The sequence below is a fragment of the Tursiops truncatus genome, chromosome 4 (genome assembly GCF_011762595.2).
Source record: "Tursiops truncatus isolate mTurTru1 chromosome 4, mTurTru1.mat.Y, whole genome shotgun sequence".
Lineage (NCBI taxonomy): Eukaryota > Metazoa > Chordata > Mammalia > Artiodactyla > Delphinidae > Tursiops > Tursiops truncatus.
In genome coordinates this window covers 4886036-4913807 of record NC_047037.1, presented here as the reverse complement: position 1 = coordinate 4913807, position 27772 = coordinate 4886036, and the positions used below count along the sequence as shown (strand labels likewise).

Genomic DNA, 27772 nt, shown 5'->3' with positions numbered 1-27772 from the left:
TACACTCTAGTTGTGGGTCTAGAGGAACAGAGGGAGGTGGTGAGGACACCCAGCACTGAGTCTTAAGGGAGGTCATTTCAGGTTCCTCAGGCAATGCAGGCTAGTCCCCCCAGAGGGCAGTGGGAAGAGATTGTTCTCTAACCTACGTGCTATTGTTTTAGGAAGAGGAAATGGAATTAGAGGGGCAGAGATTTTGTGATAATCTGCATGGTAACTCAAGGACAATCTTAAGAGCTATTAAAAAGTACAGAATCTGTTGATTATTATATGAATTTCTTTAATAATGTATCCTTAATGCTAGTGTATCAATAGGGTAATTCACCTAGGCAAGCACCCATCATGTTTTGACAGTATAATGTCGGAATTAAGATCGTGGCCTCTAGAATCTTAGAAATGTGAGTTCAAATCCAAGTTAAGCTTCTCGCTGTCTGTAAATTCTTAAATAAATTAGTTAACCTTTCCCAGTTTTGATTTTCAGATCCATATAACAGGGAATATAAGACCGACCTCTCAAAATTATTGTGATCACAATGAGATAATACCTGTAAACCATTTAGCTGTTTGCTCCACGTCTTAAAACCTCAATACGTGATGACTGTTTCTGTTTTTGTTACAAACACAGAAAGCAAAGGTACTAAAAGAGACTTTCCTGATGTTTGCAATGGGTCATCTTAAAAGACAGGGCACCGCCAGCGTCTGGGGCAGGAGGACAGAGGAGCCCTTTCCGTTGCCGGTGCCGGCATTATATCTTGGAATTACTTCGCTCGAGAGCGAGTAGGCAAGAGCGCCATAAGCAATACTACCATCGTCCCCAGCACTGGGGGCCCGGGCCTCAGCGGCGGGCCAGGGGGCGGGGGAGGGAGCGGCACCGAGGTAATCCAGGTGACTAATGTCTCCCCGAGCGCTAGCTCTGAGCAGATGCGGACCCTCTTCGGTTCCCTAGGGAAGATCGACGAACGGCACCTCTTCCCGCCTGATGATTCGCCTTTGCCATTCTCATCCCGAGCCTGCTTTGTTAAGTTCCATGATCCAGACTCAGCAGGTGCGGCACAGCACCTGACAAACACTGTATTCGTTGACAGAGCTTTGACAGTCGTACCATATGCAGAAGGAGTTATTCCTAAGGAGACTAAGGCTTTGTCTCTGTTGGCACCAGCTAATGCAGTGGCAGGTCTTCTGCCCGGTGATGGACTCCTGCCTACTCCCAACCCACTTACCCAGATGGGCGCTGTTCCACTGGCTGCTTTGGGAGCTCGTCTCTTGGTCCTGCCCTTGCTGCACTTGGGCTTCCTGGTGCAAACTTGGACTTCTCAGTCTCTGGCTGCCGATCAGTCGTTGAAATTTATGAGTACTGCTGATCCCAAGTTGAATCATGTAGCTGCTCGTCTTGTTTCACCAAGTCTGAAATCAGATACCTCTAGTAAAGAAATAGAGGAAGCCATGACGAGCGTACCAGAGGCACACTTCCTCATTTCTGCTGCTATATGACCAGGTAAGAAGGAAGAAAAACGAAGGCACTCGAGGTCAAGATCATGTTCTAGGAGGAGGAGGATTCCCTCATCTTCTAGGCACAGGTGGTCAAGAAGCAGATCAAGGGCTTCCCTGGTGACGCAGTGGTTGAGAGTCCGCCTGCCAATGCAGGGGACACGGGTTCATGCCCCAGTCTGGGAGGATCCCACGTGCCGCGGAGCAGCTGGGCCCGTGAGCCATGGCTGCTGAGCCTGCGTGTCCGGAGCCTGTGCTCCGCAGTGGGAGAGGCCACGACAGTGAGAGGCCCGTGTACCACACACACACAAAAAAAAGCAGATCAAGAAGGCGATCACATTCTAAGTCAAGGAGTAGTCAAATCCTCCAACATGATGGATCTACTTATGGTCTTGTTTGTTGACATAACAAATCAACATTCTTATAGTTACAACTGGAAATGAGCATTTGAAACAGATAAGCCTTGTGGCTAAAATTTTGTGGCTTTTGTTTAACTTTGAAAGGTTATATATGCACTAACCTTTTTTGATGGCTATAATTAGACTTCAATTACAGAAACAAGATTTCAAATGAAACTGTCTTTGGCAGTAAGTAAATAGCATATTTTGAAGTAGAGTTGTACACTTTTTCATAAAATGTTTGGGAATTTTTTTTCCTAAAATAATTTATTGAACATCTACATCAGTGAAAGTTATCTGCCTATCCTGAAGTCCATCTGTAAAAGAAAGTTATCTCTTGTCCTGATTTTCAATTTTCCACTTTTATTAATTTGTTTTAATCTTGTTGGAAAAGGGGGATAGTGCATTTTAAATTGACCTTCATGTGCTTTTAAAAATAAGACAAATCTACTTGATAATGTACTTTTTAGTTGATCTCAATAATTGTATAAAACCAATAAATTTTGTGTTACTGTTACTGCAGTAGTAATCTGAGGCACACAGTGATTCCATGTGAAATGCAAAGTAGTTAGGCAACTGTTTTCTTACAGGAGTTTCCAAGCTTCACTTTTGTGCAGTAAAAACAAAAGTACTATAGTCTGTGCCATGTCGGTGTACAGTTTCTGAAATTGTTTTACAAGACTTGGATAAGAAAACCCTTAAACTTAAAAAAAAAAAAAACCAAGAAAAGAAAAAAGAAAGACAGGGCAAAGAAGAAATGTAATGTAATGCTGAAGGGCCTTGCCCCTTATCTCAGAAATCTGGTTAAAGCCCGCAAACATGCGAACAATAGCTAGAAGCACCCTCCATACACCTCCACTTCCCTTTTGGGGAAACCGAACAAGTTTCCCCAAAAGGTGACCAGACTGGCCTTTCTGCCCTTATGCTAACTTTATTCAGTAAGTACAAATATAATATAAACATAAATAATATATAGTAAGAGTAGATGTAAATAGAAATATAAATGTTAACTATATACAGAAGAGGAGTTTAGTGTTCTGGAATTAATAACTAAGGAAATTATTTGGCTTTTCTCTTGCCCTCCTCCTAAGACTTTGAGAGATCTGCCAAGAGAAGCACTAACAGAGGAGGAGGACCTTTAAGAGGGTGAAATAAATACCCCAGACCCCAGCTAGATAGATGCCTGCAAAGCTGCAGAAACAGTCAAACCGACACCCAACTCAGATGTCTAGAGTGCCTGCGAGAGCTTGTCTCTGCTTGATGGTGAAGACTGGTGCCTGCTTCTCCAGAAAGTTCTGAAGGTGGGAAGACTCTGGAACATTCCCCAATGGCAGAGCAAAGAGTAGGGCAACAGGAGTTTATGGTCTGCACTCCCGTGTTGGTGTGGCAGGGATACCTGAGTTGGCCCTGCAGGTGGGTGTATGACAGCATCCAGGGGTAAGCCAACTTGATGGGACCTTAATCAAGGAGGGCCTTGCTTGCTTGGGCAAAGCAAACAGATCAATCTGTTGAGGAACGGAGTGGGTGTGAGAATAAGCAAGTGGAAGGTTGGAGCATGTATTGCTCCAGTTAGGCAAATACACAGACCAGAAATCTGGCAAAGGAGGTCGTTTCCAAAGAACATAAAATACACTGCAGTAGAAAACCAGCACAAAATACCTATCATGACCAGTAGCCACAAATTGTACCAGGAATAAAAGACATTTTGTCCTTTTTCTTTTAATCTCTACACTCACTACACTGAGTCTGGAAAAGTCAGAAGGGAGAGACAGAAAAAATAAAACACAGATCACAGCCTTGTCTAAGTGGACTGGGGGAATCCGAGTAATATTTGAGGCTCGATTTTGAAATCGGATCACCTAAGGATTGTTTATCCCTGAAAGTGAGGATTATCAAAAAATAAGATTGTTCTTATGATTGAAAATGACGAGACCTACTGTATCTTGCTGAGATGCCTTCAGTGCCAGGGAAAGGAGCGCCAACAGAGAAAGGTTGAAAGGAATGATGGGAGAAAAAAAATGCAGTCTGTTTCTGTGGTGTATTATGTTCAGCCCATTCAGTAAGTTGGGATAGAGTTAAAAGATATTTCCAGATAGGAGGAAAAAAAAAGACCCTTTATGAGACAATTGTAGTTTTGAAAAATCAAATATGAAAGAAAGGACAAAAATGTGTTCCTAAGGGGGAAAATAAAGGTGAAAAGATGCTGGGTGAGATGATTCCCTACCTATGCACCAGGGGGCACTGTAAAAGCAGGGCAGCTTTGTTGTTAGCAGTAACTAGACCAGAAGAAGAAGAAATGCAGTTCGGGAGGAACACCTATGAAGGTAAGTGGTGCGCACTTAGCTATTTACGTTTAGCTCACGTTTCCTAGTTGGTGGCTCAGGACCTGAGATGGAGCATAAATGTCATATGAACAAGAAACTGAAAATACATCTCTTCGGAAACACAATCCAAGTTGCTAAATAAATTTCACCTCTACTGGTTTCTTCACACTATCAGTGATGTCTATAATCAGACGTGCCCCATTCCTGTTTAGTTTCCCTCCTTTCTAACATCCATAAATTCAGCAGGGGATGATGAAAGTCTAGATCACACCCAGGCATCTAACGCGACTGTAAAGAAGCATTCGTTCCCTGGGTGGAATTACTGTTTTAATGTTCCCGCTTTCCAATTTACATCATTTAGAAGCTGTTCAAGTAATGGCAGAGGCATCAGAAAAACAAAAGGGACTATGGAAAAGAAGATTACTTGTGTCTGTGTTCTATTCATCACATTGCTTGTTGAGTTTATATCACTGGCTTCAGATTTATCCCGTTTCTTGTCTTTTATGACTGGAGACATTAAGGGCAACCTGTCAGCTCTGTAAAATAACATTTGTAATCCTCTAAATCTTCTCCATGTAATCTTTAATAACTGTCTTACGTTCAAGTTGACAGCAAAGCAAGTAATAGAATGCTTAATACCATTTTATAGGTCACATAACACAACAGTTTATTTTAGTTCAACAAGGCGATAACAGGTAACAGATAATGAAGTCACTACAGATTTGTACAACATAGTTTGTGAGTTGGCAACAGCTTCAGAAAAGCCTTAGAAAATCTTCTTTTGAGCTATAACAAAACAGAAGTGCATTTCCCATTTTTCTCTCTTTCTAATGTCTCATGAGAGCCAATCTCAGAGTTGCTGCACTTCAATTTTCAAAACCTGATGCCTATTATTATGTAAACAAATCAACTTTTTCATGGGAAAGGATGTCTTTCTCCCAGAACTTCAAATGACAAACGTGAAAGAAGCAAAGAAGTGATTATTCTACAACCATTTAAGGATACAAAATTATCTAAGACCTCTCTAATACAGTAACAATCACTGGCTGCCTGTGACTATTGAAATAAAAATAGAAATTAATTGAAATGCCATAAAGTGTAAAATCCATTAACTTTAACAAGATTGTATTCTTCCATTATGGCTTATCTTCATTTTATCTATTTTAATAGTTTAAACATAGTTATTTTAGAGGCTCTTTCAGATCACTGTATAATTTCTAGATATCTTGGTGCTAACTCCACTCATTTCTTGCACCTAGTGACACTGCGTCTTCACAGGAACCAGACAACTCTTCGGCAGTTTAGTTCCAGCTCCATGCTTTTAGCAATACTACAAATCCTGTCCCCTCTTTGGCATCTGACCGTCCAGTGGTTAGGACTCTGCACTTTCACTGCCAAGGGTGTGGGTTCGATCCCTGGTCAGGGAACTAAAATCCCACAAGCCACATAGCATGGCCCCCACAAAAACCCAAAAAACAAAACTCAAAATGCCATCCTTGGCATATCTGTGTGTAGTGATCTGAGAGCTAAATATTTCTCTATTTCCTCCCTCCCTCCCCCTCCATTACTCACTCTTGAACTTTAACTTTCATTATATTCTTTGGAAGATCTACTCCAGCAGTTGGATGTGCCTGGTTTCCTACCAGTTCAACACCATTCACTAACACCCTCTCTGGTTGGTGATTTTTCTTTGATCCTTTTTGCATCTTCTTTTCCTCATTCCCTCCCATATATTTTTGAGGTCTAATTCCTATAATAAAATTTTCATTCTACATACTCCTAGTTGAACCCTAATTGAACTCTTATACCAAAGATAACTGAATTTCTACAGCTGGTATGTGAGGAAGGACGCTACAGAAGTGCTGGCAAATGCACAACTGTGAAGAAATGCTTCCAGCTACAAGTAACAGAGAGTCTCTTAATAGTATCTTAGATCAAAATGTCATGTAAAGCTAACTTAACAATAAATATAAAAGAAGGTATCTCAGAATTGGTACAGACACTTCAAGATATCATTACATACCAAGGCTCTAATTTACTCTCCATCACCCTCAGCTTTAATCTTTTGTTTTTATGTTTGGTGTTTCATTGTCACAAGAGGGCTGCCATGTCTCCAGAAATCACATCTGTGTTCAATTAGTGAGAAGGTATAAAGTGCAAGATTAGCAGCAGGAGTCCCTTGTGTTAGAAAATCCAATGTTTTAACAAATTCCCCCCCAGCTGATCTCTCCTTATATCTCATTGGTCAGTATTGAGTCAAAGGAAAAATGAGATCATGGTGACTCAGGCTAATATGGATAATCTCTTGAATATGGCTGAAGGGTCTACGTACCCTCACAACATAGGATCTCTAGCCACTGGCTAACAAATCAAGGTTCTTAGAGCAGGAAAGGAATATACGAAGGGAAAGCAGGATGTTTATTGGGTAGGTAAGAGCCAGTGTCAGCCTTGGGATGGGGGGAGGAGGAACAGAATATATTCAGGATATGGCAAGACCCCAGTGGGGCTGGATTATATAGTAAATAGGTGATATAAAGGTAAGAGAAGCAACAAAAATGGCGTGCTAAACATGATGGACTTGACTCTAGAAAACTGAAGTTCATAGAAGAGTTTGAAACAGAAGAATGACACAAACATATCAGTGTTTTAGAATGGTATCTACTACAACTTTTTGGTCTCTAAGGGGAAATAAAATGTCTCCACAAAGACTCCCTCTTCCCATAATCTTCCCCTAAGGAGGAATGAAGATGAAACCCCAGGATTCCAGACCACTTTTCTAGGTGCAAAGGTAGTAGATACGCCACAGCATTGATAAACGGGGACTCCTCTACGTGGCCCTCTTTCCCTTCTGTGTCCCCTGAAACAGCCCAGACCAAACCAGCAGCCTAAGGAACCTCAACTAAAGGCAGGCGCCTTCCTTTGCTCCCCATGTCCCCTGTTGCTTTTGTGCTGCTGTCTGGTACAGGATGGATTTCAGAGTGCTAAGCTCTTGGCTACACTTAGAGAAAAGAACAACCTAGGGCAAATGAGACTTTGCTTCTCTGCTATTCTAATTGCTTTATTTTTTGTGTCACAAATTGGCTGAGTTCTGTACTGTGCCCTCACATTGATAACAGTGCTTTCCTAGAATTGAAAACACATTAATTTCCTTCTTGGTTTGATAATTTTCCACAAATGTATCACTTAGAACTTTAAACATAAGCAAACTTATATTTTATGAACATTATCTATTCACATTTTTTAAAAAAAAACTGGTGATTTTATCTATTTAAAGCACTATCTGTGCCCTGGATAAAGAAAGGGGTTCACTTATTTTTAAATAGTACCACCTAAAATTATTTTTCTAAAGAGACAACACAAGCAATACATCCTACAGAGAAGCTGATGTCTGTGAAGTAACTGCTTTCTAGATACATTGTTCCTAAATTTTAAAACTTTATATTTAGCATGTCACTGGACGGCACACACATTGCTAATTTTTTCCCGTTATAACTTGTAAGAGGGTGTTAGTTGGGTGCTTTGTTCAATATTTTAAATTTACACTTAGAAAAATGAAACAAGTTTCTATGAGGGTTCCTCCCGGCCTTGGACACATTATGATGAGGGGACATAGAAAGGTGAGGCTATTTTCAAAGGACCAAACAGCTGTTTTAGTCACAGAAAGTCCTACAGTCACTTAAGGATAAAGGGCATGAGAAAACACTAAATAAAGATGATAAAAAAGTAAACAAAATTTTCAAATGAAAAATCAGAATATTTATAATGTTAAACTTTGTTAAGCGTCCAAGAAATCCAGATAACTGATGTCACCAAAGCAAACCATTGCAGCATCCCCAGGTTTATAGGTAAACCAAGCAATTACAGAAGCATAAACATTAACAAATGAGGTCACTTCCAATTATGTTATTTGTCAACATTTGACAAAATTCAACATCCATTCATGATAAAAATCCTCATCAAAGTTGGTATAGAGGGAACGTATCTCAACAAAATAAAGATCATTTGTGACAAACCCACAGCTAACAACATACTCAATGGTGAAATGCTGAAGGCATTTCCACTGAAGTTGGGAACAAGACAAGGGTGCCCACTCTTGATACTTCTATTTAACATAGTATTGGATGTCCTAGCCACAGCAATCACACAAGAAAAAGAGATAAAACGCATCCAAATTGGAAGGGAAGAAATAAAACTGTCACTATTTGCAGATGACATGACACTATGTATAGAAAACCCTAAAGACGCCACCAAAAAACTATTAGAACTAATAAATGAGTTAAGCAAAACTGCACAATACAAGATTAATACACAGAAATGTGTTGCTTTTCTATACACTAATAATGAACTATCAGAAAGAGAGCAAAAAAAAAAAATTCGATTAAAATTGCATTAAAGAAAATAAATACCTAGGAATAAACTTAACCAAGGAGGTGAATGACCTATACTTTGAAAACTACAAAACACTGATGAAGGAAATTGAAGATGATAACAAGAATGGAAAGATACCCTGGGTTGACAGATTGGAAGAATTAATATTGCTAAGATGGCTATCCCACCCTAAGCAATTGCTATATTTAATGCAAACCCTATCAAAATACCCATGATACTTTTCACAGAACTATAACAAATAATTCTAAGATTTATGTGGACCCATAAAAGACCATCATTTGCCAAAGCAAACTTGAGAAAAAAGAACAAAGCCAGAGGAACCATGCTTCCTGACTTCAAACTATACTACAATGCTATAGTAATCAAAATAGCATGGTACTGGCACAAAAACAGACACGTAGATCAATGGAAGAGAATAGAGAGCCCAGAAATAAACCCACGAACCTATGTACAATTAATCTACAACAACAAAAAAGGATGCAAAAAAAGGGAGGCAAGAATATACAATGGAGAAAAAACAGTCCCTTCAATAAGTGGTGCTGGGAAAACTGAGAAGCTACATGTAAAAGAATGAGATTAGAACATTTCCTCACACCTTATACAAAAATAAAGTCAAAATGGATTAAAGACATGAATGTAAGACCAGAAAACATAAAAGTTCTACATGAAAACATATAACACTCTTTGACATAAATCATAGCAATATTTTTTTGATCTGACTCCAAGGCAAAGGAAACAAAAGTAAAAATAAACAAATAGGACTTAATTTAACTTAAAGGCTTTTGCACAGCAAAGGAAACCATTGACAATGAAAAGACAACCTACTGAATGGTCGAAAATATTTGCAAATGATGTGACCAACAAGGGGTTAATATGGAAAATATACAAGCAGCTCATACAATTCAATATAAAAAAATAAAAAATGGGCAAAAAACATGAATAGACATTTTTCCAAAGAAGACATACAGATGGCCAACAGACATGAAAAGATGCTCAACATTACAAATCATCAGAGAAGTGCAAATCAAAACCAGAATGAGTTATAACCTCACAGCTGTGAGAACGGCTACCATCAGAAGTCTACAAATAACAAATGTTGGCAAGGATGTGAGAAAAGGGAGCTCTTGTGCCGTGTTGGTGGGAATGTAAATTCATCTAGTCACTGTGAAAAACCATATGGAGGTTCCTCAAAAAACTAAAAAAAACATACCATATGATCCAGCGATTCCACTCCTGGGCATATATCCAGAAAAAGAGAAAACATTAATTTCAAAAGATACATGCACCCAATGTTCATAGCAGCATTATTTACAATAGCCAAGATAGGGAAGCAACCAAGTGTCCATCAGCGGATTAATGGATAAAGAAGATGTGATATATATTCCATACACACACACACACATACACACACACAATGGACTATTACTCAGCCATAAAAAAGAATGAATTTCTTTGATTTGAGTCAATGTGGATGAACCTAGAGGTGGTTATGCTTAGTGAAATAAGGCAGACAGAGAAAGACAAATACCCTATACATTTACATGTGGAATATAAAACATAAAAGAAATGTATATAAGAAAACAGAAACAGGCTCACAGATACAGAAAACAAACTGGTGGGTACCAGTGGGGGAGGGAAAAATGAGGGGCACGCTAGGGGTGGGAATTAAGAGATACAACTATTTATAAAAAAAATAAGCTACAAGGATATATTGTACAGTGCAGGGAGATATAGTCATGACTTTGTAATAACTTTAAATGGAGTATAATCTATAAAAGTACTGAATCACTATGCTATACACATGAAACTAATATAATATTGCAGATCAACTCTACTTCAACAATATATCTAACGTGAAAAATAAATAAAAAACAATTATGTTGTTTGCAACAACTTACAATTTCAAATAGATTCAATTCAATCACTTCCTTTAAAGTTCTAGTGAGTTTACTAAGTTTGCATTATACATGATTAATATATAAAATCTACTGTACTTCTAAACAACAGTAAACAATTAGAAAGCGAAATTTAAAAATTAGTACCATTTGAAATAATATTAAAATTTTGAAATACTGAGGGGTATAACAGGCAATACATGTGCAAATGTTCATGCTGAAAACTATAAAGCATTACTCAAAAACTGAAGATGATTTAAATAATTTTTTTAAGTTTCTATAGCCACTTTTTTTTTCAGTTGTACATATACTCACTTTAATCATTTTTATTAATCTCTATTTTCGTTTGTCTTCGGAAAGCATTTAGTACATTGAAACATCTTTGAAAAGTACAGATGTTAACCTATATTGAGAAAACAATTGAATCCAGCATTCCCCATAGTTGGCCAAAATTTAAAACATTCTACACATTCATTTACCAAATCTATGAACAGAACACAAAATGTCCACAGACTGAACACTCTGAAAGAGAAAGGCAGTGTGATATTCATGAAGTAGCTCAATCCTGGATGCTGAATGTTGGCTTCACACAGGGTTAAACAATGCATGTTTCTGCACTGCAAATTACCCTCCTCTCTTACTGTAAGAACTATAATATTTGACAGATAAATACTATTCCAGTTTCCATCCCCTCCTTCATATCTCTAAATCATCTTAATCAAACTCCTACCCAATGTAGAATCTCAGGAATATTTGTGGCACACGGCAACCCATCTAAACAGTGGGCAGATGCATCCTTCTCTGAAAGTAGGAAGCAGTAGTTTAGATGCAAACCTGACAACGATTTCATCTGGCTTCATACTAGGGATCACTGAGCAACTGAAGGAAATCACTGGCGTTTGCCTCCGCATCATACCTTTAATTATTAAATCCCACTGCAAATCTGCCATCATTGACCTCCGGGCATTCTCAGGAGCCACCTTTGAAGTTAATTGTACCTATTCCTCTACATGACTCTCATTGTTTTAACTTATTATTTTATATTGGAGTATAGTTGATTAACAATGTTGTGATAGTTTCAGATATACAGCAAGCTGATTCAGTTATACATATACATGTATCTATTCTTTTTCAAATTCTTTTCCCATTTAGCTTGTTACATAATATTAAGCAGAGTTCCCTGTGTTATACAGTAGGTCCTCCGTGGTTATCAATTTTAAGTATAGGAGTGTGTACACGTCAGTCCCAAACTCCCTAACTATCCCTTCCCCCCACCCTTCACCCCCGGTAACCATAAGTTCATTCTCTAAGTCCCTGAGTCTGTTTCTATTTTGTAAATAAGTTCATTTGTATCATTTCTTTTTAGATTCCACATATAAGCAATATCGTACAATATTTCTCTTTCTCTGTCTGACTTACTTCACTCACTATGACAATCTCTAGATCCATCCATGTTGCTGCAAATGGCATTATTTCATTCTTTATATTGGCTGAGTAATATTCCATTGTATATATGTACCATATCTTCTTTATTCATACCTCTGTCGATGGATATTAGGTTGCTTCCATGTCTTGGCTATTGTAAACAGTGCTGCAATGAACACTGGGGTGCATGTATCCTTCTGGACCATGTTTTTCTCAGGATAAATGTCCAGGAGTGGGATTATGGGATCATATGGTAGCTCTACTTTTAGTTTTTTAAGGAACCTCCATACTATTCTCCATAGGAGCTGTACCAATTTACATTCCCACCAACAGTGTAGGAGGGTTCCCTTCTCTCCACACCCTCTCCAGCATTTGTTGTTTGTAGATTTTTGATGATAACCATTTTGACTGGTGTGAAGTGATATCTCATTGTAGTTTTGATTTGCATTTCTCTAATAATTAGCAATGTTGAACATCTTTTCATGTGCTTCTTGGCCATCTGTACGTCTTCCTTAGAGAACTGTCTATTTAGGTCTCCTGCCCATTTTTTCACTGGGTTGTTTGTTTTGATGATATTAAGCCACATGAGCTGTTGTAAATTTTGGAGACTAATCTCTTGTTGTTCATATCATTTGCAAATATTTTCTCCCATTCTGTGGGTTGTCTTTTCATTGCATTTATGGTTTCCTTTGCTGTGCAAATGCTTTTGAGTTTAATTAGGTCTCAACTGTTTATTTTTGTTTTCATTTCCATTGGTCTGGAAGGTGGATCAAAAAAGATCTTTCTGTGATTTATGTCAGAGAGTGTTCTCCCTTATGTTCTCCTCTAAGAGTTTTATAATGTCTCGCATCACATTTAGGTCTTTAACTCATTTTGAATTTATTTTTGTGTGTGGTGTTAAAGAATGTTCTAATTTCATTTTTTCACAAGTAGCTATGCAGTTTTCCCAGCATCATTTATTGAAGAGACTGTCTTTCCTCCATTGTATAATCTTGCCTCCTTTGTCATAAATTGACCATAGGTGAGTGGGTTAATTCTGGGCTTTCTATCCTGTTCCATTGATCTATAGTTCTATTTTTGTGCCAGTACCATATTGTTTTGATTACTGTAACTTTGTAATATAGTCTGAAGTCAGGGAGCTTGATTCCTCCAGCTCTGTTTTTCTTTCTCAAGACTGCTTTGGCTATTTGGGGTCTTTTGTGTCTCCTTACAAATTTTAACATTTTTTGTTCTAGTTCTGTGAAAAATGCCATTGGTAATTTGATAGGGATTGCACTGAATCTGTAGATTATCTTGGGTAGTATAGTCATTTTGAAAATATTGATTCTTCCAATCCAAGAACATGGTATATCTTTCCATCTGTTTGTGTTGTCTTTGATTTCTTTCATCAGTGTCTTATAGTTTCTGGAGTACAGGTCTTTTGTCTCCCTAGGTTGGTTTATTCCTAGGTATTTCATTCTCTTGATGCAATGGTAAATGGGATTGTTTCTTGAATTTCTCCTTCTGATCTTTTGTTTTTAGTGTACAGAAATGCAACAGACTTTTGTGTATTAATATTGTAACCTGAAACTTTACTGAATTAATTGATGAATAGTTTTCTGGTAGCATCTTTAGGATTTTCTATGTATAGTATCATGACATCTGCAAACAGTGACAGTTTAACTTCTTTTCCAATTTGGATTCCTTTTCTTTCTTTTTCTTCTCTGATTGTGCTGAATTCTCTTAACTTTTGTGTGTCTGTGAAGTTTTTGATTTCTCCATCAAATCTGAATGAGAGCCTTGCTGGGTAGAGTATTCTTTGTTGTAGGTTCTTCCCTTTCATCACTTTAAATATATCACACCACTCCCTTCTGGCCTGCAGAGTTTCTGCTGAGAAGTCAGCTGATAACCTTACGGGAGTTCCCTTATATGTTATTTGTTGTTTTTCCCTTGTTGATTTTAATATTTTTTCTTTGTCTTTAAATTTTGACAATTTGATTACTATGTGTCTTGGCATGTTTATCCTGTCCTTGGTTTTATCCTGCCTGGGACACTCTGTGCTTCCTGGACTTGGGTGACTGTTTCCTTTCCCATGTTAGGGAAATTTTCAAATATTATCTATTTGAATGTTATCTATTATCTCTTCAAGTATTTTCTCAGGTCCTTTCTCTCTCTCTTCTCCTTCTGAGACCCCCTATAATGTGAATGTTTGTGCATTTAATGCTGTCCCACATGTCTCTTAGACTGTCTTCATTTATTTTCATTCTTTTTTCTTTATTCTGTTCTGCGGCAGTGATTTCCACCATTCTGTCTTCCAGATCATTTATCTCTTCTTCTGCCTCAGTTACTCTGCTATTGATTCCTTCTAGTGTATTTTTCATTTCAGTTATTGTATTGTTCATCTCTGTTTGTTTGTTCTGTAGTTCTTCTAGGTCTTTGTTAAATATTTCTTGCATCTTCTTGATATTTGCCTCCATTCTTTTTCCAAGATACTGGATCATCTTCACTATCGTTATTTTGAATTCTTTTTCTGGAAGGTTGCCTACCTCTACTTCACTTGGTTTATTTTTGGGGGTTTTATCTTGTTCCTTCATCTGGAACATAATCCTCTGCCATTTCATTTCATCTAACTTTCTATGATTGTGGTTTGCATTCTGCAGGCTGCTGGGCTGTAGTTCTTGCTTCTGCTGTCTGCCCTCTGGTGGATAAGGCTATCTAAGAGGCCTGTGCAAGATTCCTGATAGGAGGGGCTGATGGTGGGTAGAGCTGGGTCTTGTCCCTCTGGTGGGCAGGACCATACTCAGTAAAACTTTAATCTACTTCTCTTCTGCTGCTGGGTGGGCCTGTGTTCCCTCCCTGTTGATTGTTTGGCCTGAGGCGTCCCATCACTGGAGCCTACAGGCTAATGGTGGGGCTAATGGTGGCCTGCGGGAGGGCTCATGCCAATGAGTATTTCCCAGGACTGCTGCTGCCAGTGTCTTTGTCCCTTGGTAAGCCACAGCTGCCCCCTGCCTCTGCAGGAGACCCTCCAACACTAGCAGGTAGGTTTCATTCAGTCTCCTATGGGGTCACTGCTCCTTTCTCCTGGGTTCTAGTGCGCACAAGACTTTGTGTGCCCTCCAAGAGTGGAGTTTCCGTTTCCCCCAGTCCTGTGGAAGTCCTGGAATCAAATCCCACTGGCCTTCAAAGCCAGATTCTCTGCGGGCTCCTCCTCCTGTTGCCAGACCTCCAGGCTGAGAAGCCTAATGTGGGGCTCAGAACTTTCACTCTAGTCGGAGACATTCTGTGGTACAATTGTTCTCCAGTCTGTGGGTATGGGACTTGATTCTATCACGATTGCGTGCCTCCTACCTTCTCACCATGGCTTCCCCTTTGTCCTTGGATGTAGGGTATCTTTTTTGGTACCTTTCAGTGTTTCTTTGTCGATGGTTGTTCAGCAGTTCGTTGTGATTCCAGTGTTCTTGTAAGAAGGGGTGAGTGCACATCCTTCTACTCTGCCATCTTGAGCTAATCCGTCTCATGTATGTCTCTCATGTTCCAGAGAACAAACACTAGCTCAATATTTCAATGTACTTCAAAAATATCCCTGATTATTTTTGAGTCTTTGGCAGATGAGGAAGCTGAAGTATGGAGCATATGTTTTATCCAAGGACTCAAAGAAGGTAAGTAAAAGCTCTAATTTTGGGAAATTGGGATTGACATATATACACTAATATGCATAAAATGGACAACTAATTAGAACTTGCTGTACATAAAAAAAAAAGCTCTAAGTTTTTCTTTCTGGCTCTGCAGTTAAATGCCTAATACATATGCTCATGCTATTTTCACTCTGCCCTATTTACAGGTGGTACATTTGGTGACAGACTCATCTCAGACCCAAACCCGGGAAAGACGGTTCTTTGGGACACTAGTCCACCATCTTCCATCTGCTGACTTTCCAAATAAAGTCGCTCTTTCTTGCCTCAACACCATTTCTCGATTATCGGCCTGTCATGCCGCAAGTAGTATGAGCTTGGACTCGGTGACAAAAATACAGAGGAAATACTAAAGGTTGGCTGAAGGGTGGGATAGAGGAGAGGAGCCAAGGAAACTAAGCAACTAAAAGGAAAGGTCTAGATTTGATTCCTAGTGCCCTGGAATACATATGCTTCCCTGAGGCTATGCTGCTTGACTCTAATTGAGGTTCCCTGGGGCCCAAGTTAAAAGCTTCTGCTCTCAGTACACAGAGAAGCTAGCTCTCTTCTTATTTGGTTTCCAGTTTCATTCTTTTCAGAAGTGCAGACTTCCAGCTCAAAGTACCTCAAATCACCATTGAAGTAGAAAGCTCTTCAGACATAAAAAAGCAGCTTCCATCAGGGCAGAGATGCGTGGACTTAGCAAGCTAAAAGCACCCTTGGAATACACCTGCTGGAAACAAAGCTAGATTCTGGTCAAAACCCAGACCTTTAGTCATCTTTAAGTCCCAAATTATTCACTGAAATCATAATTTGGAGACAAATCCTATCATACTCCCCTTTCAGGTCCCCGCTTTTCGTTTTCTAAGTTACTTTAATTTAAAATTTGTTTTATGTAACGAGAAGATTGGTAGCTAGGAGAGAGAAAATGAGCCAGATTTCCTCTGAAGGAGGTTGGGGTGAGAAGGGTAAAACGCCATGATTTCTCCCCTGTTAATGCTTTACTCCTTGGGGTATGAGGAGTTTAAATTTCCAGAAATTCAATCTTTCTTGAAATTTAATAACTGACTTATTTTTAGAGTATAAAAAGCCACACTCGGGCTTCCCTGGTGGCGCAGTGGTTGAGAGTCCGCCTGCCGATGCAGGGGACACGGGTTCGTGCCCCGGTCCGGGAGGATCCCACATGCCGCAGAGAGGCTGGGCCCGTGAGCCATGGCCGCTGAGCCTGCGCGTCCGGAGCCTGTGCTCCGCAACGGGAGAGGCCACAGCAGTGAGAGGCCCGCGTACCGCAAAAAAAAAAAAAAAAAGCCACACTCAACGACCTTTCTTGAGTAGAAAAACATTGGCAAGGAATAAAAAAGCACGGAGCCTAGTCCATGGCCCCCATTACAAGACTATGCAATTAGTTTAGGCTTTTAGTTTTTCTTTACCTGTAAGAGGAGGGTAATACAGGTTTCCCCGCTATCTGAAAGTAGTGTGTTCCTGTGAAACCTTCCCTAAGTGGAAATGGTGTAAAGTGAAGATGCAATGACCTAACAGATGCACAAAGTAAATCGAGGTAAAGCATAGATGCTCACAGAAACAGTTCAAAGCCATTGGTGACTTGACGCTGAGATGCTGAGTGTAGTTCCCGGGGGAAGGGGAAGGATTTGGAGGCAATGCCGCTCTCAGGGGTGGGGTGGGGTTGAAGGTGGGGCGTGAGGGCATTGCCTCTATCACAGCTGCTGCTGCAAAAAAAAATGTTGAACGCTGTTTTTGCTTTTCACTTTTTTTTTTTTTGTAAAAGCAAATATCCTCTTCGAATTTCTTTCAGTTAGCAAAATCAAGTAATAAAATAATGTAAGTCTTTGTAAAAGCAAAGTGGTATAAAGCAAGCAAACTTTCGAAAAGCGGGGGATGCTTGTATTAGCTTCCCTACCTTTCTAGTTTGTGGTGGTCATTAAAGGAAGGGGAGCTTGCACAGTAGGGATTATGAACTGTTAGCTGAATTAAGGAATACATTTGGAATCTCTCTAAATAGGTAGAAGCACACTTTTAAGTGTCATAAAAAATGCAGAAAGAGGTTAAATGCCAATCCCATAGACTTCGCCAAGGCAATATACCCATTTCTACCGAGAGAAACATTTATTTCCCATGAAGCAACTTTTTACAAGCAAGATTATTTTATATAATTCACAAATGGTTTTGCATCCTTTAAAAGGGCAGCTTATCCTTGTGTGTTGAAAGGAACATACTTATTAAAAATCTGGTTAATTTTCTTTTCTGCTTATCCTAAAGTACATTGATTTAATCTTTCCTGCACATTTCCAGGGATCTTCAAAGCTAGTTCCTGAGTATTCTGGTACCCTAAGTAACTCTTGGTGGACATTAATATTTTCCTAGGATGATTTTTTCTGTTTCGGTGTACCTACATGATGAAGACATCTAGAGTGAAATTCCCAAAGGGTTTACAGAAACAAATGTCAACAGCTGAATGATTTGCTTGCCTGTGCCAGCTCATTTGTTCTGAACAGAAAAGGCAAAGACAAGCTGATCCCACAATGATCAGATGGAATGAAGGCACTGATTATGTCAATGCGAGAATAATTAGACACATAGTCACCATAAACAGCCTTTGAAGTGTTTCAACAGCTATAATTTCATCCATTGCTATCATCTAGCTCTTAGCAGAGAAGCCAACTCTCAATTTTTCTGTGGATGGATCTAAGCAAAAAGGATTTGGTCCATTGCTTAATATTAGAAGATTACTAAAAAGTGGTAGTTGAACAAGAATCTTATACATTGGTCACTTCTGACTGTTGCAAGTGAAAATTATACAAGCAGACTACTTCCTCGTTTTAAATTCCTGATTCAAACCTCAATTGGGACTGCCTAGTATCACTACTGTAACCGAGCAGGACCCTATGAGCCCTTCCCAGAACAGATCCCGCCCATGTCCTCCGCCTGCCTTTTGTCTGTAGAAAAACTTTAGTCAAAGAATAAATTTAATCAGAGAAGTGAGAAAATGCAAGAAAGGAAAACAGTCAAGCAAGACAAAACAATACTTTAGCCATTAAACAAAGTCAAAGACCTTTAGTTCTTCCGAAAGGGCTATAGAGAATATTCTGAGCCATGGCCTTTGAGCTGCTTTGCAGATACTGAAACCCCCATCAGCTGGGAGATGTTAATTGTATGCCACCCATAAGCATGTAGACCCCAGAACAGGTGGAACCAAAAGGTTGATGATGCCGACTCCCAATGACCTCATCATCAACCAATCAGAAGAATGTCCACGAGCTGACCACGCCCTCCTCTTTGAACACCGTAAGACTCCTCACTACCCCCTCCAGGGCGGGACACACAGTCTTGAGGGCGTTAGCCCGCTGTGGCCCCCTTTGCCTGGCAAAGCAATAAAGCTATTCTTTTCTACCTCACCCAAAACTGTGTCTCCCGGTTTCTATTCGGCATCAGTGAATAGAGGCTGGATTTAGGCAACACTACTGTATTTCTATAGTTTGCTTAATATTCACAATATGAGAAAATAACCTTCTTCTTTCTTCAAAATTTATGCTCCCATCCTCTACCCAACTCTCATTTGATACACTTCATTGACCCTCCCATCTCAGATCAATCGTCCTTTTCCCATCACCATCCCCTCCTGGGATCATGGAGAAAGGCAGCCTCTGACCATCAAGGGTGCATCCTTCCACTGGTACACTGGACCCCCTCTCTTTCACATCTTTATATTAGGTACATTAGTTCTGCTAGTTCAATGGTCTCAAAATGTGGTCCCCAGACCAGCAGCATCACTTAGGAACCTGAATCAGAAACTCTGGAGGGTTATTCTGAAGTCTTATAAAGTTTGAGAAACCACTGAGTTAGTTCAGTGGCCCTCAATACTAACTACGTATTTGAATTATGTGGGGAATTTTCATTTTATTTTATTTTATTTATTTAATTATTTATTTATTTAATTAATATTTTGCGGTACGCGGGCCTCTCACTGCTGTGGCCTCTCCCGTTGTGGAGCACAGGCTCCGGACGCACAGACTCAGCGGTCATGGCCCATGGGCCCAGGCGCTCCGCGGCATGTGGGATCCTCCCGTACCGGGGCACGAACCCATGTCCCCTGCACCGGCAGGCGGACTCTCAACCACTGCGCCACCAGGGAAGCCCTATGTGGGGAATTTTTAAAATACCAGTTCCAGAGCCCCACGCCCAGAGATTCTGATTAACTTGGTCTGGGATTGGCCCAACCATTGATATTTTAAAAATTTTCCCACATGATTGTAGCATGACACCAGAGTTGAAACCACTGAGTTGAAGCCTTTCCCTCTCCTATATTGTCAACCTCAATGATCGTTTCATAAGATGTTTTTGCCACCATAGTTTGTCACGTAATTACTTAGGAAGTTATGTATGTTCCTTGTCTACCTCTTTACAGCTAATGGGTCCTGAAAACCCATTCTGTTTTATCACACAAGTTAGAATGTTACTGATACTGTAGGTCCTAACAGCTCCAAAGTTGTGAGGATCTTGTGTCAACGACCCCAGGAAACTTTAATGAATAGACAATTGATACAGTTATCCATGCAGCTGACACAGCTGCTTTAAACTCATGTGTTGAGAACACTCATTCTACTTGTGCCTTTAGAGAACCCAATGTCCATGAGCAGTAAACAACAAAGAAATAAAGAATCTGCTTTCATTCTGTATCTTGATAGAAACTCATAAACTTTAAAGGAAACTAAAATTCATCATGTAATTCAAAGTTGTAAGTTCTCTGCCCCTCAATATATTCATCACAGTTGTTATTTGTATGCATACGTCTATATAGCTGTAATAGCTCTAGATTATATAAACATATCAATAAGTATAGATTATAGGTATTCAATCTACATGTATGTATATATAAAATATATATGTATTATGTATCTCCAACTATATTATAAATCTCTGAAGATTAACAAGCATATCTTAAATCCCTTTATATCTACCACATTACCAATTAAAATGTAATAGATGCTCAATTAATGATTTTTGTTAAATGCTTGCTGTTAATTTAGGTTAGCTTATTCATTTATTTGCACAAAATTCTTCCTACCCTCTTCCTATATTCCATCCACCCATGGGTTCTACTTTAAGATGTCAGAAGTAGTGTGCTACAGACTGGTTTGGGAACGTGAGTTTAACTCCTTATTCTCACATTTAAGAGCTCCATTCCTTTGATCGAGCTCCTTAACCTCCTTCTCCCACAAAATATTGTATTAATATCCAAATTATCTAATTCGTAGCTTTCTAGTGAAACATACAGATATGTGCACATGCTTTTAAAACTGTGAAACAATGTAAAAGTTCAGAATGGTTACAACAATGGCAGAGGCAGAAATGAGCTAGCCATTCACCACAGCAGTTTCCTCTTCCCCCTAAGCACACAGCCAGCCTGCTCTCCTAGCAGACTGGTGTTCTAGAAGATTGAATATCTTAGCCTCCTGTTGGCCAGAAACACCCACATTAAGTCAGGGCCAACTGACAGCTACCTGTCTTGGTAAGTAAAAATCTACCGGATATTAGTACACCCACTTATGCATGTATTATCCATGGTTGCTTTCAAACTAAAACAGCAGAGCTGAGTAGCTGTGATAGAGACTATATGGCCAGAAAACCCTAAATATTTACTATCTGGCCCTTTGCAAAAAAGGTGCAGTCCACTACTTCAGCAAAAACAAACTATTACTCTATAGATCCACTGAAATTGTTAGATTCGCTTTTTACAGCACATAGTATTACCCCTGCTAACACAAGGATCTCCCATTCTCTTAAAGTTACTATCGATTTCTCCCCTTAGTAGTCCCAAAGGCAATGGCTTGCTTTGGGGTTGCTTCTTTGTTTCCTTTCATGTTTTGAATCTATCAAGCCAAATAAATGGTTTGGTACTACAGTGTTAGGAGTCTTCTGATTGAAGTATGTTCACCCACACAGCATATGCTTGTGAGATATTCTCTGAAGAGCAATGATTATTTGAATATCACACATGACTCTTGAAAATGATGCCTTGTATTCAAGCAAGATAGTAAAATTAAACAAGGTACTATTTTCGCACTTACCATGGCCACCATCTGTAACATATGCATGTGACAGAGACTGCCAATTGTCTGCCAATATCCATTTCCTCTGAGCCCTTCATTGTTTTAGCTAAACACATGGGTGCCCAGAAGAAACAAAAAAGATTACGTTACCCAGTCTTCCTTGCAAATAGCTATGTTATGTGTCTATGACCTGGCCAAAAGAAGTAAGTGAAAATGAGGTGTACAAATTCCAGGAGTGGGAGAAGGATGCTTTCTCCTTCCGTGGCTTCTGTCCTGTTTGCTGAAATGTAACATGATGGCTGGAGCTACGGAGTTGTTCTTGGACCTCGGGGTAGAACTTAGTTATTGAGTATGATGCTTCAACAAGAGAGCGTCCCTGGTGATTTTTTTAAATTAATTTATTTATTAATTTATTATTTTGGGCTGCATTGGCTCTTCGTTGCTGCACGCGGGCTCTCTCTAGTTGTGGCGAGTGGGGGCTACTCTTTGTTGCGGTGTGCGACCTTCTCATTGTGGTGGCTTCTCTTGTTGCGGAGCACGGGCTCTAGGCACGCGGGCTTCAGTAGTTGTGGCGCCCAGACTTAATTGCTCCGCAGCATGTGGGATCTTCCCAGACCAGGGCTCGAATCCCTGTCCCCTGCGTTGGCAGGCAGGTTCTTAACCACTGCACCTGGAGACTTCCCTGGTGATTTTGGAGCCATTATACCAACCAAGGACACCCTACTTTCACATGAGACAGAAATACACATGAATTAAAAAAAAGATTTTAAGTTTGAGTCTGGTCACTTGAGGCCCAACTTAATCTCATTTGATAAAACAGAAAAGTGAGCTAGAAATTAACAATTTATTAATAATAAGAAAAAGAAAGTAAAACAGTGAGATCATTTTAAAACAACAAAAACCAAATAGCAGAGTATAAAAGTGATTATCCAAAAAAAAAAAGCCTGTATAAAAGAGATAATATTTTTGAACTATATGAATGGCCCCTGTCTCTCATATTTCTTTTAATCAACATTCCTGCTATTCTGCCAGTAGCATGGATTTGACTGGAAAGGTTTAGGGTGGTCACAGCAGGAATGCAGAAAGAATGTAAATAATCAGCTTCTGACACCCAAAAGATAATCCTGTTGCTAGTACTGAAGTAGGGCTTTGTCTAGAACGAGAATATTGTACAAACTTAACTAAAAAAGTCAGAACCAAGCATGGAAGGAAGGGCTGAAAACATAAATTTTCTCCATTTGTAATTCGAAATAATACCGTTTTACCCATAACGTTGGGCTACAGGGCATGTAAAGGTGTGTACAATGTACATAGGATGTAGAGAATGAGAAAATCCAAAGTTTCCGTGAGAGGAAGATGGAAGACAAAATATGAGATAGCACACAAAGGGGGCTCTGGATAATTTCTTTCCCTGATCTTTATAGAATTAGAAACATCCTGACAGCACTGAGTCTGGGGAACCATTTTCTTTGTTGCTCGGTGACTTTCAGGTCCCACCTCAGCTCTGCACCATCCAAAAGCAAGAGCAGGGCTTCCCTGGTGGCGCAGTGGTTGAGAGTCCCGGACTGCCTGCCGATGCAGGGGACACGGGTTCGTGCCGCGGTCCGGGAAGACCCCACATGCCGCAGAGCGGCTGGGCCTGTGAGCCATGGCCGCTGAGCCTGCGCGTCCGGAGCCTGTGCTCCGCAACGGGGGAGGCCACAACAGTGAGAGGCCCGTGTACTGCAAAAAAAAAGAAAAAGAAAAAGAAAACAAAAGCAAGAGCAAATGCATGCATGGCTCCTAGTTTCCTGTGGTCTGAAATTGTTGTGGAAGAGACTTAGAAATGTCCTTGGTCTGCGGAGAGACAGAGCTGTGCAGGAACCAGTGGGCAACTCAGGAGGTTTAGTCTGGGATCCTTGGGCTCCAGTGGCGGAATCACCCCTCTGCCAAAAATACCCAAGATGAAACCTTACTTGGGAAAGGAGAAAAACAGACAGCATCACAGCAAGAGCCAGTGAGAATCCAGAAAACACTGACCAGTGAGAACTGAGATTCATCCTTCTCTACTGTAACTAAGCTGCCTTGCCTTCACACCTAGATATCATTAAGAGAAGAACACAGGAAGGGGGACGGGCTCAAAGAGATTGAGCACTATATTAAAAGGGCTAGTTTATCTAAAAGGATATTTTTTTAAAGATATCATTAAAGATATAAATCGTAAAATTTATACTGTACTTCAGACCAGTCAGAATGGCCATCATTTAAAAGTCTACAAAAAAAAAAAAGTCTACAAATAATAAATGCTGGAGAAGGTGTGGAGAAAAGGGAACCCTCCTACACTATTGGTGGGAATGCAAATTGGTGCAGCCACTATGGAAAACAGTACAGAGGTTACTTAAAAGGCTAAAAATAGAGTTACCATAGGATCCAGCAATCTCACTCTTGGGCATATATCTGGGGAAAACTCTAATTTGAAAAGATACATGCACCCCTAATGTTCATAGCAGCACTATTTACAATAGCCAAGACATGGAAGCAAACTAAATGTCCAGATGAATGGATAAAGAAAATGTTGTGTATACACACACACACACACATATACACACAATGGAATATTACTCAGCCATGAAAAAGAATGAAATAATGCCATTTGCAGCAACATGGAAGGACCCAGAGATTGTCATACTAAGTGAAGTAAGTCAGACAGAGAAAGACAAATATCATATGATATCACCACTTATTTGTGGGATCTAAAAATGATACAAATGAACATATTTACAAAGCAGAAAGAGACTCACAAAGAAAAAAAAACGTATGGTTACCAAAGGGGAAAGGAGGGAAGGGATAAATTAGGAGTTTGGGATTAACAGATGTATAGTATCACATATAAAATAGATAAACAACAAAGTCCTACTGTAGAGCACAGGGAACTCTGTTCAATAGCTTGTAATAAACTATAATGGAAAAAAATTTTTTTAATTGTACCATTTTTTTCTTTATCCAGTAGGTAGTGATCATAAGAAAGATTATATCAGCCAAAAGAACCAACAGAGATGTACATGTTCCTTACACCCCTAACTGTTCTGTGAGTTAAACAGATTACTGTATTTACAACGTTCAAAGAGAAGGCATGTCAGACACCGCTTCCTTTTAATTGTGGCAAAGAGCTTTTGAACAGACTATTTTCTTAAAAGATTAAAATAATTTATTTGCATATCTCTTACTATTTCTGAGATGTAGAAAAGAGTGAAACAGCTACATCAAAATGAAACATAAGAATGAAGCTTAATAAATTAATGGAAACTTCCTTTAAGTAACTTCAGAGGAAAATCTATCAATTTATTCCAAGTTTAGACCATCTATATTTTCCTTTTATTCTGTAAACATCTGTTATAATGTCATGTTGCGTGGGCCACCAGTGCATTGAATAGGCTCAGTTTTCCTCGAACAGTCTCTCTTCTGTTTCTATTATTGCTATTGCTGCTGCCGCCGTTGTTATTATTATTTTCACATTGCTCCTACCTGGCTCCAATATTAATATATAGATTTCTTCACTCATTTATCATCAGAAAAATAAATATGGCTCACTCTCCTACATTTTCCACATCATATTAGAGCATATGTCCCTACTTGCTGAGTAAAATGATTTGCAAATATAATCCTAACGGCTACCATTAGTGTTCTGTGACAGCCAACAATTTTTATCTTTCTACCCTAAATCCACCCTTCTTTGTCTATTCTGTAAAAATGTTGACGGACCCTGTAAAGACTTGCCACGTATCAGTGGCGTGGTGTTAAGCTTTGTCAGCAGAGGGCGCTAAAGGGATCCAGGAAAAGGAAACTTTCTTGGTTCTGATGAACTCTGGGATAGGCTCTTGCAGTACAAGCCTTGGGTGGCTTCTGCTCCCAGCAGCTCCTGGTGGCTACCCGCATATGGTAGTTGTCTGGGGGCAGTGTCCCTTGCCACTCCCCCAAGGGGCTCGTGACCTCAGTAACGTTTGCTCTCCAGTGGGCCTCAGATGCACCCTCTCCAATGAGGTTTAGATTTCAGCCCTGGGAAAGGGGTTCTTCCAGTTCCTAATGAGTCCTTGGCTGCACTCGACCCAAGGGGTAATGGGTGCTCCCTTGTATGTGCTCTTCCTTCATTTTTTAGAGACCTTATGGACACCATCCAGTCTGGGGTAGGGTTAGGGTTAGGGTTAGGGTACTATATTAATCATGAATCATTACATGCCTGTAATGATTACCTCGATCCTCTGTTATAACGACAATTCTCTATATTAAGCCTTTCCTGTTCAAATCAGTAGGAGATTTTCTGCCCTGGGAGTGGTCCCAGGGGACAGATCTGCAAAGATGGGTTTCGGGAGGGGTTTGGTTGTACCCTTGAGCTTGACTGCAGCGCGGGGCTCTCTGTTAATGGTACGTGGCATTCTAGGAGCCCAGGGCACGCAATGACATCACACTTAAACTAGCACCTGTGGTGTACTGTGATAAAGTGCCAACTGAAGCAAGTGTCTCGAGAGCCCAAGTGTCTGCTGCACTTGACCATGACGGCAGTGACGATGGCTACAAGGACTCTGGTGAAGGAGAGGTGTTTTCTAAGTGCACTTGAGCACTTACAGAATAAAAATGACAAGCTCTCAGCTCAAGTCACAGCCTGAGGAGTAGGGAGCTACGGTGAGAAGCATGACACGTTATTTGATTTTTTGTAGCCAGAGGGCTGATCTTGCTAAAAACCAAACTCGGTACTTCATTGTGCGAGTTGCTGAATGCCAGCAACCCTTGCAAATCCACAGCTCATTGCCTTCTCTACCACAATGGAGCTGGGCCCTGTGAACATTTCTCCTTTGCCGGTTGGCACATTGCTAAACTTTGCTAAGAGAACCTGGAGGAGGAATGGGTTTCTCTTCGGGGTCCTGGCATGCTCTTTGAGGTAGCCCGGAAGCACCTCTGATCTGTGCAATGTCCTGCTCCAGCCCCACCCATGTCTTCAAAGGGCCGGCTCCAGGCATTCAGGGACTGCTTACTCAGAAGTCCTTTCAGGTGGCTCAGGGCAGACTCTTGCTGGAAGGACGTCACCTGTGAATGGCTTCTGCTGGCACCCCCTTGAGCAGCTTTGCAGCCTCAGAAAACTCGGCCATCCAGACGGTCATGGCTGTGCCTGTTTGCATCTTAGTCTATGGCATGGGGGCATCTTCCAGATCCTTTTCCATCCATTGCACACTATTGAAGTCCTAGGGGCCGGGTCCTATTCCTGTATCTGTTATTACTATATTCTTTAGAGTTCTGTTTATTGCTAGCTGGTCCCCCATCATAGCTAATAATTTTTTTTTTTTTTTGGTACGCGAGCCTCTCACTGTTGTGGCCTCTCCCGTTGCGGAGCACAGGCACTGGACGCGCAGGCTCAGCGGCCATGGCTCACGGGCCCAGCCGCTCCGCGGCATGTGGGATCTTCCCGGACCGGGGCACGAATCCGTGTCCCCTGCATCGGCAGGCGGACTCTCAACCACTGCACCACCAGGGAAGCCCAGCTAATAATTTTTGATGTTCAGATTTCTGTGTGCTCTCATCTTCTCCCGAATTCTAACTGATATATCTCTTAAATTTTCAATATTTTAGCTGGGGAATAAAGAAAGCATGAAAAGTAAGTAAGATACGATTTAATCATAATCTCCCAGGAATCATTCCTTTTTAAGTTCTGTATCACTACATTTAAGTTCTTTATCACTTCATGTATTCTTGAAATGATCTAAAGTGAGTTAGATGTAATGAAATAACTATTCGGACCATTTCTTAAGTAAAGTTAAAATTAGTAAACCGATCAAAACTTAGTATTACAAAAAAGCCTGTATAAGAAAAATGTGCAAGATACGATTTGGTCCTATTTATTGATAAAATTACTGAGTTTAGTGAAGCCAAAATCTCGGAAAGGTCTGTTAAAATTAAGAGCAAATATTTTCTATATGTAATTCTGAAGGAAAGATTAAACAAACATAACAGATGTGATATAACTGAAATACGACTTTAGCTTTGCCTAATAATATTCTCTTAAACTTCAGGGGAAGCCCATTTTTCTCTGAATCCAGGAAGAAATCTTAGAATCTAGTACATCCCTTGGTTTATTGGCTGATATTTTAAAAGTAAAAAATTATT

At 40.0% G+C, this 27772-nt stretch overlaps 1 protein-coding gene and 1 pseudogene across 4 annotated transcripts in view; one reads left to right on the top strand and one right to left on the bottom strand.

The window, feature by feature from the left end:
- The window catches only part of ZNF385D (zinc finger protein 385D), a 962333-nt gene that overhangs the window by 635558 nt on the left and 299003 nt on the right, over nt 1-27772 (bottom strand). The window lies entirely within an intron of this gene.
- The window catches only part of LOC101326510 (serine/arginine-rich splicing factor 11-like), a 92361-nt pseudogene that overhangs the window by 17938 nt on the left and 46651 nt on the right, over nt 1-27772 (top strand).